Below are 10,930 nucleotides of genomic sequence, written 5' to 3' on the forward strand. Positions count from 1 at the left end.
CCAAAAAATACAAGAGTATCTATGTGTTTGCAGAACATTATACAAGCATTGTCTTCCAACTAAAGCAATTAGCAGGATCAAGCAACACTGACAAAACAATGTTCATAGCAGTTGTTGTGTACATCACAGACATCAACTTTTATTGTTCACCTTGTGATCATAAGCAAATATTCTTCGATGCTAGATTCAGTCACACAAGCTCTGCAATCTGTGAAGTTAGATGTAATGGAAATGAATGCACTTATGCAAGAGTTGTTGGGAATAATGGAACAACATGGGGAAGCTAGTGAGGAGACCTTTGGCGCAATAATAAGTCTAAGAAAATGGCAGATGGATGTAGAATTAAAGCACCTAGACAAGCCATACAACAGAAAAACTGTGCTAATCATCCCAATCACTCCACAGAAGGGTTCTACCAGTGGTCTATCTACATTCCCTACTTGGATTCAAGTAGTACCTCTGTGAGGACTCATTTCAGTGATGAAAACCAACCTGCTTACAGTTTGCTCAAAGTACATCCATCTCAGATGTACCACACTGAAGGAAAAGACGTTCAAGCCCATGTCAGTTCCATTCAGGAACTTCACAAATACAAATTTGAAAACTTTGAGGATGAATCTGCTACTTGGTATGAGCTGTGAGCAAAAAGACATACTGAAGAAATACACCCATCTTTGTATGACATATGCAACTTGACCCTTACTGAGCTATTAGACCACACCAAACTTTCCCTGCTCTTAAAATGGCCATCTGTACAGCACTTTCCCTTGCAGTTACAACATGCACAATTGAATGATCCCTTGGCCCTTTGTGCAGGGTGAAGACATGGCTGCTTTTGACAATGGGTGAAGATGGATGGTCTGGCTTGTGTTTGTTGAGTGTCCATAGAGAATAGTGGAAGATCTATCCCAAGGAGAATTTTTTTTTTTTTAAGTTATTGACTGTTTGGGCCAAGACCCTTGAAGACTCCAGTTTTTGTTTAAAGAATGATCTACTCTGTATTATATTTTCCTTTACGTAATGGACTGACAAGCATTAACAAAACAAAGTCTGATGTAAAAGGTGTGAAATTCATAGAATCATAGAAGAGTAAGGTTGGAAGGGGCCTACAAGGCCATCGAGTCCAACTCCCTGCTCAGTGCAGGATTCCAAGTCAGAGCATCCCTGACAGATGGCTGTCCAGCCTCGTCTTGAAGGCCTCCAGTGTGGGAGAGCCCACCACCTCCCCAGGTCATTGGCTCCACTGTCGTACAGCTCAAACAGTCAGGAAGTTGTTCCTGATGTTCAGCCGGAATCTGGCTTCCTGTCACTTGAGCCCATTATTCCGTGTCCTGCACTCCGGGAGGATCGAGAAGAGATGCTGGCCTTCCTCTCTGGGACAACCTTTCAAGTACTTGAAGAGCGCCATCATATCTCCCCTCAGTCTTCTCTTCTCAAGGCTAAACATGCCCAGTTTAGTTGTTTTTCATTTGGTTTAGAGCCCTACAGTATTGTTGTTCAATGGACAAATTGAAGCTGTATGTCTTTCTAGTGCCTTACTCTGTTATTGTGAAATGGACAAATAAAGCAATTTGTTAGAAGTTAGTTCTGAAATGTATAATCCCATACAATACAGTAAATCACTAACAGGCCCAGCCCGCCACAGCTTCTCGTTGCGTCTCTTCAGCGCCATGTATTGGTGTGAGGGCTTCAGCCATATAAAGACTGCAAATAGTCAGGTCAACAACCCGTAGTTACAAGTCATAGACCTTGCCCCCCACAGAATTATTTCTGCAGACCCCCATGCCCACCCCTCCTTCTTCTGCCCAGTCCCTGACCTTTATTTATTTATTTATTTATTTTTTAAATTTATTAATCGCCCATCTGACTGGTCACCCAGCCACTCTGGGCGATGTACAACCCACCATAAAACAATTTAAAACAATAAAATTTTACCATAATTTTTTTTTTTTAAATACCCTAACCCACCCCAAATGCCTGCCTGAACAACCATGTTTTTAATGCACGACGGAAGCTCATTAAAGAGGGGTCATGACAGAGTTGACCTTCAACTCAACTGGCTGCAGCCCCCCATCTGCTCACCCCCCATCTTCTGTCAGCGCTCTTCCAGCATTCCTGATCAGTGGGAAGATGTTGAGGAGAAAGAGGAGGGAGCAATGGAAGGAAACAGTCTCCCCCCGAGTTTGGATGGGGTGGAACAGGTATCCTTTGACAACACTCCAACCCCCACCCCAGATGAGATGCACATTCGAGTTCCACCCCCACCCCCAGCCACTGCTCCTGGCTCTCCCTGCTTGGTTTCACATGGCACCTACCTCAGGGTCATCCTCACCAGCAACAGCAGCTGCCACACCTTGGGCCCTCGGGGGATGCAGAGCAGAGATGTCAAAGGTCACCACGTCCCCCTCCAGGTAGGAGGGCCAGGAGATGTCACAGGTACACTTCACGATGTACCTTCGGAAGGGCACGTGGGTGGTGTCCAGCTCCTGGAGGTCTCTGGGAGTCTGAGAAAAGGCTCTGGAGGGTGGACTGAGAGGAAATGCCATCCCTGAGGGGCTTGATCAGATCTTCATGCCACAGGCGGAAGTGGGTGTCCAGGTACTCGGCATCACTCTTGTATCTGCCTGATATTACGTTGGGTTTCAGCTTCCTGGTGGGCTCCAAAAATATATCCTCTGGCACGGGGAAGACAGGGATGAGATGGAAGTCCTCCCTGCCTGCCGGGGACGCCAGGCCTCCTCCGCTGGACTCGCCATGATGGCTGAAGGCCTTGTCCAGCAGGCTCTTGGTGTCCCATAGTTGCTTCTGGGTGATCCATGTGAACTGGAAGGCATGGCTCTGCAGCCTCTGGATTGTGGCGCAGAGGAGGTCCACGGGGTAGCAGAGCAAGTTGTGCACGTGGCTGGGAGAGGCCTCCAGCAGGTGGTGGAGGGTGGCCACCATGTCCCCCATCGCCTCCTGGGCAATCTGCCCATCCTCACAGCCGAAGGCCTCCAGGTTAGCAGTGAAGCCCAGCAGGCTCTGGAGCAGGAAGGCCGGCTGGGGCACGAGCTCCAGCACAGGCTGGGCCCCCTGGGGCTCCATGGGCCCCTCCAGCACATGCCTGATGGCAGGCAGCACAGTGCGCGCCTTGCCAGGAGAGGCTGCCGGGCTGCGAGTGCCCTCTCGAGCTGGTGCTCGTGTCTCTGGAAGAAGGCCAAGAGCTGCCCTGGGCGGTGGCTGCTGAGCCTCCCCAGGTCCTCGAGGACGTCCTAAGGAGCCTCTTGCCTCCTCCTGGGCCCTGTTGACAACCGGGGCCTTGCAGGGCGGGGGGCTGTATCTCCTGGCTGGCAAGCCATCCCAGTTGCGCTTCAGGCCGGACATGCTCCTTCACGGCTTCACAGGCGGCGGGGGAGACAGGCCGGGCAGGTGGGAGGCGTCCTGCAACGCGCCACCCGGGCATGCTGGCGCTCGGTGAGCATCGCGCCCCTGCCGCCAGCTCCTCCGGCAGCGGCGCAGCAAGGGCTGGGCCTCGGGGCCACGGCCAGGGAGCCCCCGAATGGCTGCCCAGGGGCTGGCCGGGGCAGTGGCAGCCAGGCTTGGCGGCGGCACCGGCTCCAGCGCAGGTGCCGGGGCCCAGGGCTGACATGGGCCACCACCGTGTCCCTTCTTTGTGTCTCCCTTCAAGCCCACCGAGAGCCAGGGGTGGCTGGCCGGACACGCGCCCACTGCAGACGCTCATTTTTAACATTTCGCCTTTACGATATGTGCTGTTCTCTTCCACAGCAAAACGCCGCTGAGGCCGAATAGACGGGCTCCGCGCCAGGGCAGCAGAAGCGAGCTGCATTCCGTCCCGGAGCGCCGGGACTGGAGCGCGCGGAAGGGCGGAACGGCCGTGCTCGGGGCCGCAGCATCAAAGAACAGCAGGGCTGGAAGGGGCCACAAGGCCATCGCGTCCAGCCCCCTGCGCGGCGCAGGGCTCCCGGCCAGAGCATCCCCGGCAGAGGGCTGCCCAGCCTCGCCTTGAAGGCCTCCGGCGTGGGGGAGCCCCCGCCTCCGCAGGGAACGGGTGCCATTGTCGCCGTGCTCGACAGGCAGGGTGTTCCCTTCCATCGGGCTCCCTCTGACCCATCGGGAATGCAGGCGCCGAAAAGCCCGGGATGGCGGGAGGCCGTCGGGGCCGGAGGGGGCCGGGGGCGCAGGTGCGCCGCGGCCTCCGAGCCCGCTCCTGCCCTCGGCCCGCTGCGGGGACCCACCGGCTTGAGCGGGGCGCGGGCAGCTCCGGCTCCTCGCGCGGCCCCGCGGGCGCCCTGGCCCCGGCCGACGACGGAGAGGCAGCGGCGCGTCCGCTCTCCGCGGCCGCTCCAAGTTCCCTTTCGGGGAAACAGAAACTCGGAGGCGCCCGCGTGGGTCCCTCTGGGTCGCAACGCCGCCGGCTCGCCACGCGCTCCGGTCCGCGCCTCCGCCGGGCCTGCGCGCGTGGCCCGCGCAGCTGGGCCGGCAGGGGCCCGCGGGCAGAGCGGCTGGAGGGCTCGCGGGGCGCTCCGCGCGGGTGGCTGGCGGCCTCCGCCGCGGCGGGCGCCCCTCCTCTCGCGCCGCGCACGGGCACGGGCACGGCGCCGCGCAAGCAGGGCGCCTCCGCCCAGCCCGCTCCGGCGCCGGCGCCTTTGGCGGGGGAACACGCGCCCTGAAGCGCGCGCGCGCGCGGACCCCGCACCGCGCGGGGCGGCCCGGCCGTGGCTGGCGGGCAGCAGCTGCCGCGCGGCGCCCGGCGGGCAGGCGCAGGCCTCCGCTGCGGCTCCTCCGGCCCGGTGTGGCAACGCGCGCTCGGGGCGGGTCCCGCGACGCGCCTCATCCAAGCAAGCGAGGCGTCACCTGCTCGTCTCTCTCTGTATTACTCATTTTTGAATTTTCTGTACCGCTCCTTCACCCCCAAAGATGATGCTGGAGCAACGCACATCAAAGTATGAATACGATATGGTACAAGTAAACATTGCGCGGAGGCGTAACGCCGCCCCGCCGCCCGCAGCCCGCCCCGTCTCTGTGATACGGGAGCAGGCGACAGCCGCGCTGAGGCAAGGGATGCGCACACGACTCTGTCCGCTTGGGTGCGCGCCAGTTTGGGCGGGCCTGCAGATGTTTCTTTGGGACGAAAGTAAAACAAGGGTCCATGAAATCAAAAAGGGTCCCTCCTGATTTCATATGGTTTTTAAAGAGGAGACCCCAAAACCAGCGTCCAGCCACAGAGCACATCTGCCTCCGTGGGCTGAACCAGAGAAATCACGGATGCGCCACTCGTGGGCACAACCGCGGCACAAAAACCGGGATCCGAGGCAGGGATCCCCAGGGATCCTCATGACTTTTACAAGAAACACAGCCCCAAACACCATCATATCACCCAGCACATCTCCCTCCATTGAGTGAACCAGAAAAGTCACAGATGCACCCCTCATGGGTGCAGCCACGGCGCAAAAACAGGGATCCTCAGCAGGGTCCCTCTTGATTTCATATGATTTTTACAGAGCAAATCCCCCAAACCACAATTTAATCACAGATCATATCAGCCTCCATGGGCTGAACCAGAAAAATCATGGATCCGCCACTCATGGGAGCAGCCATGGTGGTGTTAGGATTCCCTTTGCCCCCGCTTAACTTCAAACGCCTACGCAAACAGAGACAAGAGGCTTCAGTCTGCAGCTTTTAATCCATTACTTCACAGGGTCCTACAGATGCAAATTCTCAGTGACTCTCAGTCTACAACAAAATGCCTTCAGGGGGTTCAGGAAGGCGGTCTCACTAGCCTAACTTAAGGGGTGGGGGGAGGTCTCTCCTTCATGAGGCTTCTAAGCGCAGCTGTTCACACAAGGCCAATCAGGTAGGCCAGCATCCCAGTGGCCGGAAGTCCTCCTCCGGCTGGAGCCGGCTGGCAGCTCTGCAGACTCGCCATGGAGCGGAGCCGGCCAGGGCTGGCGAGGATTCCAGGGGGCGGGACGGATCGCCTCCCCCCCATGTACCCAAGGTAAGGGGGGTTCCTACACCCCTACTGCGGCCTGATCCCATCCCCCTGCCAGTCCGTGGAAAAATGGTCTTCCACAGACCGGTCCCTGGTCCCAAAAAGGTTGGGGACCGCTGAGGTAAACCGTCTAAGTTCCGCCCCGGCCTTCTCTCTCTTTGCTCTGCATCTGCACCTGGCATCTGTAATTCAGACTCACCAGACCCCGCCTCTCCCTGTTCGCTATCTCTCATGGGGGTGGGGAAGAGGGACCCTCCTCCTCCGCCAGCTGCACCTTTGAAACCTAAGGAGCCTGCCTAGCCATGTCTGGACCAGCCTGGGGAAACACCTCACCCATGTCTGGCAGTTCTTCAGAACCTGAACTACTATCCCACTCCCTGCACTCAGAAACACCTCTGACAGGTGGAAAAGCATGGATCTGAGGCAAGGATCCTCAGGGATCCTCATGATTTTTACAAGAAAGATACCCCAAAACACCATTATATCACAGAGCTCATTTGCTGAACCAGAAAAATTGCAAATCCACCAGTCATGGGCACAGGCACGGCACAAAAACATGGATAAGAATTTTATATGGGATCCACATGAAACCATGGTCAAATCATAGATCACACAGATGCCCATGTACTGAACAAAATTACTGATCCTGTACTTGACCTTTCCACTACAGTACAAAAGCATTGATTCAAAGCACGTATCCTCAGAACTGAAGCTTAAAAATCATGGATCCTGTAATCACTTTTTTAAAACCCTGGGTTTCTAGAAATGAGTGAGCACACTAGTGATCTGCCTGATCTCCTGCTGTGAGTGAGAGCTGCTAAATGATCCAGGAATGTTTCGTCCTTGGGTTGTTTGTCGTGATGTGCAAAGAAGGAAGTCTGGCTTTTCTCTTCCAGAACAAGCCTGAGTTGTTGTTGTTCAGTCGTGTCCGACTCTTCGTGACCCCATGGACCATAGCACGCCAGGTCTTCCTGTCCTGCTCTCTCTCCCGGAGCGTGCGCAAGTCCATATTCATTGCATCCGTGATGCTATCTAGCCATCTCATCCTCTGCCGTCCCCTTCTCCTTTTGCCTTCAGTCTTTCCCAGCATCAGGGTCTTTTCCAGAGAGTTTTCTCTTCGCATTAGGTGGCCAAAATATTTGAGCTTCAGCTTCAGTATCTGTCCTTCCAATGAGCACTCAGGGTTGATTTCCTTTAGGATGGACTGATTTGACCTCCTTGCAATCCAGGGGACTCGTAAGAGTCTTCTCCAGCACCACAGTTCGAAAGCATCAATTCTTCGGCGCTCAGCCTTCCTTATAGTCCAGCTCACACAGCCATACGTTGCTACTGGGAAAACCATCGCTTTGATCAGACGGACCTTTGTCAGCAAGGTGATGTCTCTGCTTCTGACTATGCTGTCTAGGTTTGCCATAGCTTTCCTCCCAAGGAGCAAGCGTCTTTTAATGTCATTAAAACATTAATTTTTTACCGTCTGCGGTGATCTTGGAGCCCAAGAAAATAAAATCTGTCACTGCTTCCATTTCTTCCCCTTCTATATGCCAGGAAGTGATGGGGCCAGATGCCATGAGCTTAGTTTTTTGAATGTTGAGTTTCAAACCAGCTTTTGCACTCTCCTCTTTCACCCTCAACAAGAGGCTCGTTAGATCCTCTTCGCTTTCTGCCATTAGGGTGGTATCGTCTGCATATATGAGGTTGTTGATAATTCTCCCGGTAATCTTAATTCCGACCTGTGATTCATCCAACCCGGCGTTTCTCATGATGTACTCTGCATATAAGTTAAATAAGCAGGGTGAAAATATGCAGCCTTGTCGTACTCCTTTCCCAATTTGGAACCACTCGATTGTTCCATGTCTGGTTCTTACTGTTGCCTCTTGACCCTCATACAGGTTTCTCAGGAGACAGGTAAGGTGGCCTGGTACCCCCATCTCTTTCAGAATTTCAAGCCTGAGAAATAACCCCAAACCGAACTGTGCCTTATTTCTCTAGTTTGATCATTAACAGACAAACCAGAGTTCTTGGTTTCATGTCACAACAAACTAGCAAGGGGCCAGAACATCCCTGGGTTGTTTCGGTGCTCCCATTCACAGCAGAGGCGATCAGGCAGTGTCCGCCAGCACACTTCGACACTCACCACCCAGGATTGTTTTGATATGTTTACCAGGCCTCTTTCTCCAAAACCATAATCAAATCAGCTCTCATCCTTCTATACTCACTGGCCTATAAAGCATGTATATGATTCTGTGATTCTATGATCCACTGGAGCAAGATGTTCCCATAGAACAACAACAGGTATATGAGGAATGGGTCCTCATGAATCATCTGAACAGTTTTTACATGGAACACCTAAATCGAATGTTAACTCACACTTTACACCCTTGCCTATGGAGTGCACCATAAAAAGCAGCATGGATCCACACCATGCTGCACAAGCTTTGATCAGAAGCAGGGTCCTCACGATTCCTGCACACAAGCCCCTCCATGTAATCATAATGATACAGAAACCCATCTCTGAGGCACAAGATCTAATGGATCTTCATGGTTTTGGGAGGCATCTAATTTGGCCCACTATCTAATTACAGCTCACATCCACCTGCAGGTAATCCAGTACAAGCAGGGTTGTACAGATTTTGTTAGATCCTTTCCGTCTGTGTTTGTCAGGCGTCTTTAATTCTGTTGGACACTCATTGATGGAATTGGATTACTTTGTATGAGAATTATCTTCCACTTGTGCAAATGCACATTCTCACTAATGCTCATGAGCGCTAGTGTGCATTAACACATTATTGCAAGTATGTATTAGCACTAATGAGCAGTGATGCAAATCTCCCCCCAAAGTAAAATAATGGTCCAGAAGTCCACAGAATTCACGCAGAAGAAGCTGGTTCGCAGCAGAATCCGCAGGTCAAATAAACAGAAATCTGAACTCATTTGAATCCATTGCAGATTTAGCCAACATCCATAACTAAAGGATGTTATTTTATTTCTCTGCTCTTTTCCTGCTAAGAAGAGGCAAGTCAGTTAGCAATACAACATAAGTTAGCAATACAACATAAATTAGCAATACAGCATCAACAATTAAAAAATAAAATAATATACAAAACAGCACCAATATATTATTGTATAATAATTTACAAAACAGCACCAATGCCTGTAAGGAGAGCAAATATACAGATTCAGGGGGATAAAGACACAGTTTCAATTATCATTAAAAGCCTGGTGACAGGATGCTCTTCACCATTTCTCAGAAGGTGGAATGAGAGGAGGCCAGGCACATCTCCCACAGGAGACAGTTTCAAAGCTTTGTTGCCAACACAGAGAAGGTCCTGTCTGTTGTACCAATGAAACGAAGCTCAGGCAATGGCGTAATGTGAAGTGGAACCCTCCCTCCAGATTTTAAACAGGTGGACTTGATCACATGGGGACAAATGGTCCTGCACATAATATTGGCTGAGGCTGGTAATGCTTCAAAGATCAAGACCAGCATTTTGAATTTGGCATGGAAACATGCCAGAAGCCAATGCAACTTAAAAGGAACAGGAGCAATTTGCTCCAGAAAATTGGCTCTTGACAGTAGCCTGAGAGCTGTCCACCAATATAACTGGATGGCTACTAGTTCAACCACAATATGAGAGGGAGGAGAAAAAAATCAATGGGCTGTTGGCATGCTGCATTTTCTAATCTCTACATGACCAGGGGCAGAATCCAGTGCAGCCCTTGTGTGCGTGGCCAGCCCCGCTGATTTTGTTCCACAGGTGGCCACCACTGGTGATTTAGCACTTCTGGGGCCAACCCAAAAAGAGAGGAAACACTCATTTCTGGAAGGGGGCAGATCAGTGGATCAGGCCCAATGACCAGCCCCCTTCCAGAAATGAGCATTTCTGCTTGTTTGGGGACTTACCCCTGGAAGCGCTAAATTGCTGGTCTGCAACGGGTAGGGGCTGCTTGTGCAACAGAATTGCTGGGCTGGGCCATGTGCGAACCAATATCAGTAGTCAGCTCCACTAACGGATGGGTAGCCTTGGTTTCTGCCCTTAGACACCACAGATTAGGAAGTCTAATCCCTGAAGGGATCCAGGGCACCATCCATTGTCAGAGGACTTTCAGTTTTTATGACCCAAGGATGTGGACAAGGTGCTTGTTTAAGTTAGCCTGAGCACCCTCGCCCTTCGTGGCTTGTGACATCCAGAAGGAAGGCTATGACTGGCTCATTTTGAGAGGTTATCAGTTCTTCCCTGTGGGTTGGAGCGGTGAGACCACTTCTGAAATAAACATCCTTGGATCCAGCAGATCTGAATAATTATAGGCCGGTAGTTAACATCCCTTTCCTGGGGCAAGGTGTTTGAGAGGGTGGTGGCAGATCAGATCCCATCACTTGGATTAAACTGATTTTCTAGATCCACCTTCAGTCAGGGTTTAGGCCTGGTTTCAGCACAGAAAATGCAGTGGTCACCCTGTGGGATGAGCTTTGCTGGGAGAGAGACAAGCAGGTGCAACCCAGTTGATTCTCCTGGACCTCACAGTGGCTTGCGATACCATAAACCATGACATCCTTCAGGATAGGCAGTCTGAGTTGCATTTGGGTGGTACAGCTTTGCAATAGTTCAATTCATACTTGGATGGCCATTTACAGAAGCTGGTGCTGGGGGGTGTCTGCTAAACTCCTTGGCATGTTTTGGGGTCCAACAAGAATCCATCTTGTCCCAAATGCTACTTAACATCTACACCGCTGAGTGAGGTCATTAGGAGATTTAGAGTGCAGTGTCATCAGTATGCAGATGGATCCACAGTTGGCTACAGAATCGGACTCAAAGAGTGCTTATCAGTGGGACCTTCTCAAGCTGGGGAGAGGTAACGAGTGGGGTACCGCAGGGCTCAGTCCTGGGCCCAGTGCTCGTCAACATTTTTATTAATGACCTGGAGGAGGAGGTGCAGGGA

General features: G+C 52.3%; 1 pseudogene; it reads right to left on the reverse strand.

The window, feature by feature from the left end:
• The window catches only part of LOC146346445 (NFX1-type zinc finger-containing protein 1-like), a 39,835-nt pseudogene extending 35,001 nt beyond the window's left edge, over positions 1-4,834 (reverse strand).
• Between the last annotated feature and the right edge of the window lie 6,096 nt (positions 4,835-10,930).

This window comes from Heloderma suspectum, chromosome 4 (assembly GCF_057233095.1).
Source record: "Heloderma suspectum isolate Gila_16-S chromosome 4, 16-S_ref, whole genome shotgun sequence".
In the NCBI taxonomy this organism is placed as follows: Eukaryota; Metazoa; Chordata; class Lepidosauria; order Squamata; family Helodermatidae; genus Heloderma; species Heloderma suspectum.